We start from the raw sequence: 6,105 nt of genomic DNA on the forward strand, positions 1-6,105 counted from the left end.
GGAGGAGTGATAACATTGTTGGCAACATAAATACAATGATATTTTCATTCAATAAATTCATGTTAAATGTTTGTTTTCCAATTATTTTCCCTTTTCGCTTTTTGCATGAAATTGGTGATCACATAAAACCCTAAAAAAATAGAATAAAATCGATCTTTTCATATGCATAATGATTTGCCTTGTTTGAATTCTAAAAGCTTTTTATACCCAAAAATCATTATGCAGGTTGATTTCTAGACCCATTGAACATAATGACCCAACACCATCTCCCAATTTTGAATTCCCTGTATTTGAGGCAGAGGAAGATGATGTTGAAGAGATTCCTGATGAGATCACCCGGCTACTTGAGAATGAAGAGAAGATCATTCAGCCGCATCTTGAGAATCTGGAAACAGTCAACTTGGGGTCTGAAGATTGTGTGCGAGAGGTAAAGATTGGGGCACTTCTAGAAGAATCTGTTAAGAAGGGGTTGATTAAGTTGCTACGAGAATATGTTGACGTCTTTGCCTGGTCATATGAAGACATGCCTGGTCTAGATACTGATATTATGCAATATTTCCTACCTCTAAAGCCTGAGTGCATGCCTATAAAGCAGAAGCTCAGAAGAACTCATCCTGATATGGCAGTGAAGATCAAAGAGGAAGTTCAGAAGCAAATTGATGCGGGATTTCTGGTGACTTCTACATATCCTTAATGGGTGGCCAATATTGTGCCCGTGCCTAAGAAAGATGGAAAAGTCAGGATGTGTGTGGACTATAGAGACTTGAATAAAGCTAGTCCGAAAGATGATTTCCCTCTACCACACATTGATATGTTGGTAGACAATACAGCTAAATTCAATGTCTTCTCGTTTATGGACGGATTTTCCGGATATAATCAGATTAAAATGGCACCCGAGGATATGGTGAAGACAACATTCATCACACCTTGGGGAACATTCTGTTATCGAGTGATGCCCTTCGATTTGAAGAACGCCGGAGCCACGTATCAACAAGTTATGACTACCTTGTTACATGATATGATGCACAGGGAGATCGAGGTATGTTGACGGTATGATCACTAAGTCAAGATGGAGGCTGTACTCCCGGTAGAGGTGGAGATCCCATTAATGAGAGTCTCGATGGAGGCCAAGTTGACTGATGCTGAATGGGTTCAGAGTCGTTATGACCAGCTAAACTTGATTGAAGAGAAGAGATTGACTGCCATGTGCCATGGTCAGTTATATCAGCAGAGAATGAAGAAAGCTTTTGATAAGAAGGTCAAGCCTCGTGTGTTCCGAGAAGGTGACCTTGTGCTCAAGAAAGTCTTGTCTTTTGCACCCGATTCTAGGGGCAAGTGGACTCCAAACTATGAAGGTCCATATGTTGTTAAGAGAGCCTTTTCAGGCGGTGCTTTGATACTTACAACTATGGATGGGGAGGATTTCACTCGTCCTGTGAATTCAGATGCAGTCAAGAAATACTTCGCCTAAAAAAACAAAAAAAAACTGAATAGCTCGCTAAGTTGAAAACCCGAAAGGGCGGCTTAGGCAAAAATGAGCGTCTCGGTGGATTGAAAACCCGAAAGGGCGGTCCAGGCAAAAGTTAGAGACACAAAAAATATATAATAATGATATATGTATCCCGCTAGATTGAGTACCTCATCCTGGGGCAATCTAGGTAAAAATTAGGGATTTGGCAAGTAACTGCATCCTGACAAGACCTTGTTCTACAACTGTCGTCCGTCAGAGATCCTTGCTCATTATCAACCAAAGCTTCAGATACATCGGATTCAGAACTGGTGGAGAAATGGTCATTATGTTCAATGTAGCCCTTTTCCAATATATATCACCAATTTCAAATTTATAAAGATCTATGGAGTCTTGCCATTTGCAGACTACCATTCTATCAAATAAATTTGAGCCTTTTATCCAATTATTGGCACTCTTATCTGTTTCTATTCAACAAATGTTTTGCATGTTTTGATTAAGAAAATATCATTGTTTTAAACGATCACATTTTTTATAATTTGTTTTTAAACAAAGTGAACATTCACAATGACGAAAGGATACTTAGGAGATCCTCAGTGCTCTCCCAAGGGTTGTACGATCCCCAACAGGGTAAGATTTTTGTCCATATTCCTAGCATGACTGTATCTCCTCCCTCCGGAACCTTTTGTGGTTTATCCTACCAAATGGATTGCTTGTTGAGAGTCACCTCTCTTCCCTTCAGCAGAGTAGTAATCTTTCTCCCTCAGCATCTTGGATCTCTTTGGGCAAGAGCGGTATTTGGTGGTTGATCCCGATAAATCCTTTATCTCCTCGGATAGATTCCCCAGCAGAGTTGTTAGTGTGGTGGACCTTGTCTGTGATAACTCTCGTCCCCAGCTGAAATGATTGATGATTCATCCCCTGCAGAATTCTTTGCTTCCTGGTATCTCTGATCCCCAGCAGATTGGATACTCTCCGGTGAACTTGGCTTTCTCTCTTGAGATGTAGTACCGGGTGGTTGATTCCTGGACCTGGTTGTGTTAGATATGTCTGTCTGTCAGCATACATCATACATAAACCACGCATATTCATGCATAATTATAACATTCAGATATTCATGTTGCATTCTTTGCCATATATCGTTGTTTGCTGTCTCCTGCTATTTGGTGATATACTTCCCCGAGCAGATGTGTGTGTCTGATCTCTCCATATAGAGTCAGCTCCATAAGCAGAAAGCGTCTATCCTTTCTTCCATATTCCCCACCGGGTTATATCCTCGTGGATGTTGATTATTTTTGTTCCTTCCCAACACATATATTGGGATGGTTTTCCCCATTAAGTTATATCCTCACCGGGACAAGTCTTGATTTGGTGTGCCTATCTAGTTTGATCCTAGATCGGTCTCTTGAGACTCTTTTCCTGTTTCCCCGTGGTAAATGAATAATCGCTCAATAATTAGTAATTATTATCCCGGCGGAGTCTGTGGTTCTCTACCCTCATACCGGTAGTTGTAAGTCATATTTATGTGGTCTACTACCCAGTAACCGGTAGTTGTAAACCCCATTTTATCCCCGTGCAGAGTTAAACCTTGATTGTTGTTCATCCTAACCGATGACGGGTACTCTCTTTTGTGGTTCTCTACCCTCATACCGGTAGATGTAATTCCCTCCTTGTTTGTTATCTTTATACAAAATTCGATATTGACATTCCTTAATTTTTTAGTATACCCCCCAGTAACCGGTGATATATCTCTCGGATAATTGCTCTAATTACGCAATTTATCCCCAGAGGGTTATCTCTCGTCTACCTTATTGTTGTTAGTAACGATTGTTCCTCCCCTGAATTGGTCATCATTATATACCTAGTTTTGGTATCCCGATGCCTTTTCTTTTCGGTCGATTTATCCTTTATTAACCCAGTAACCGGTTGTGGATAATCGTCCATGCGAGTATCTTATCTACGTTCTGACGGTAATAGATAGTATATCTCATGCACTCTTTGGTCGAAGCCTTTTGTTCTTCCCCAGTTGAGTAAGATTCGTACCCCCTTTACGGAGTCGAATATCCATCATATCATCGAGTTTGCTTTTTGCCCTCTTTTTGGATGATGAGTGTTTTGGGAATATTCCCCAATTCGCGCCTTGATTGGTCATCATTATATACCTAGTTTCGGTATCCCGATGCCTTTTCTTTTCGGTCGATTTATCCTTTATTAACCCAGTAACCGGTTGTGGATAATCGTCCATGCGAGTATCACTACGCCAAACAAGACCTTAGACAGCGCTTTTTTTAGCCTTAGACAGCGCTTTAAAGCGCTGTCTAAACCTCCGCTGCTAAAGGTTTAGACAACGCTTTTTTAAATCTTAAAAGCGCTGTCTAAGCCCCCCCCCCTTAGACAGCGCTTTGGCCAAAAGCGCTTTCTAAGACCCTCCTATTTTAATTTTTTTAGGTATACCTTAGACAGCGCTTTTGGCCAAAGCGCTGTCTAAGGGGGGGGGGGGGGGGGCTTAGACAGCGCTTTTCAAAAAGCGCTGTCTAAGCCCCCCCTATTTTAATTTTTTTAGGTATACCTTAGACAGCGCTTTAGGCAAAAGCGCTGTCTAAGGGGGGGGGGGGGGGGGGGGGCTTAGACAGCGCTTTTCAAAAAGCGCTGTCTAAGCCCCCCCCCCCCCTTAGACAGCGTTTTTGCCTAAAGCGCTTTCTAATCCCCCCCTTAGACAGCGCTTTTTACAAAAGCGCTGTCTAATGTATACGAAAATTTTTGAAGCTTTTGTTTTAAACCACATTTTTTCCAGGTTTATAAACCAGAATTTCTACCTGTTTTCAACCAGATTTTGACAGACAGTTATCACATTTTATACATGCCATTTTGGCCTTTTTTCTACCAATTTTTGGCTAACAAATATATATATATACCAATTCAAACCAATTTTGCCTTAAATGTATCAAAATATATACAAATTTATGTACACATTTACAAGTCATTACATATACTACAAATGTACACATTAATTACACAAATTTATGAAAAAACTTTGAGCTCTATCATGAATTGACACCACTCCTCTTTGATTTCGTCCACTTGATCCTTTGTATAAAATGCACACTTGAATTCCTCAAAGTACTACATAATAATATAACATATTTTGAATTAATTCCAACTATTTAATTATATGAGATATGTGTAAATATAAAAATAACTCATAAGTTAGAAATACATACATCGGTGGGAATCACTAATCGGCCCAAAGCAAGAGTATCTCGCATAAACCTCAACACGAAATACCCGCAATCTATTTGATTACGTTGTTGAGGACACTACATGAAAAAAAAATATGGATTATAAATCCTAAGTTTTATCAAGTGTCATCACTAATATAATAAAAAATGTGGTAATTAAAAATATACCGCCACTTTAATCCATGTAATGCAGTTGGCGCCCCTCCTTGAGGTTTGGATATCTCGTTGGGCCCGAAAAGCTTGTAGGACGCTAATAAAATAAAAATGAAGCAATTAGAACAATTCAGATAAACTAAGAAAAATTTTGAACATTCTCACTTACGTGTCAATTAGGACCTTCATATCCGGGTATGTTGTCCAATCATTTCCTAACGAGTCAAGATAATACACAATTTCTCGGATAGGATTGATTGCGAGCAACAACCAATGTCCACTGTAATGATTAGGCAAATGTTAGATGGTAACTTGGAAAATAATTATAATAGATGAATTTAGAATGAAATGCTAACCCGGTATTAAACGGTATAAAAAACAACTTCTCCGCATCTTTATTGTCATTGAGGATCCGAAGAACGTACTCCGTCACGGTATCCGGTCTACTTAAGATTAAACCTAAGTTGACGGTCGCGGGTGCTAAGAATCCGAATGACTCGTCCAAATCATTGGGGCGCATCAATTTGTCATACAAAAACCTAATATAAAAACATCATTAACACCTCTTTTGAAACATAAAGTAAACCGGATTAACATAAAGTAAACATCATTAACATAAGTTGTTTAATTAATAAAACAAAGTAGACCGGATTTACCTAATATATGTATTGACAACGGTGACGCCGATTTCTTCATGACCAAAAACTTGCATGAAGTCTTCATTACCAATCATTTGGTCGTGATCAAAGCCGAAAATCCCTACCTCCATATGTACAGTCCGAACACCTCCGGTCGGTATATCGGTCATCTCTAGAAATGTCCTGAGGCACGACCTATACTTGGTGGTAGGTTTTTTCCTAGCTACGGTCTTCTTAGCACCAGAACTTTTTACCCGTGCGGAGGCGTTGCTAACCTCCTTTTTTTGTTGTGCGGAGGCATTGCTAACCTCATTTTCTTTTGATTTGGATTTTGTGGGAGTCTATTTAACATAACCAAGGAAAATATGTAAGTAAAATTTTAAGCATAAATTTTAAACTTTGAATATACACATTAAAGTTAACATAAGTTTTAAGCATACCTCATATCCTACGCATATGAGGTTTGTCGGCCATGCAACAAACGAACCTACTGCTTCGTGCACCGTTGTTGCATCCGAATCATCGCTAGGATATGGTAATGCTGCATTCGGCTCAACTGCAATATCAACTGATACCTTCAAACATCCAGCAGGGAGCTCTCTAGTGT

The sequence above is a fragment of the Lathyrus oleraceus genome, chromosome 4 (assembly GCF_024323335.1).
Source record: "Lathyrus oleraceus cultivar Zhongwan6 chromosome 4, CAAS_Psat_ZW6_1.0, whole genome shotgun sequence".
In the NCBI taxonomy this organism is placed as follows: Eukaryota; Viridiplantae; Streptophyta; class Magnoliopsida; order Fabales; family Fabaceae; genus Lathyrus; species Lathyrus oleraceus.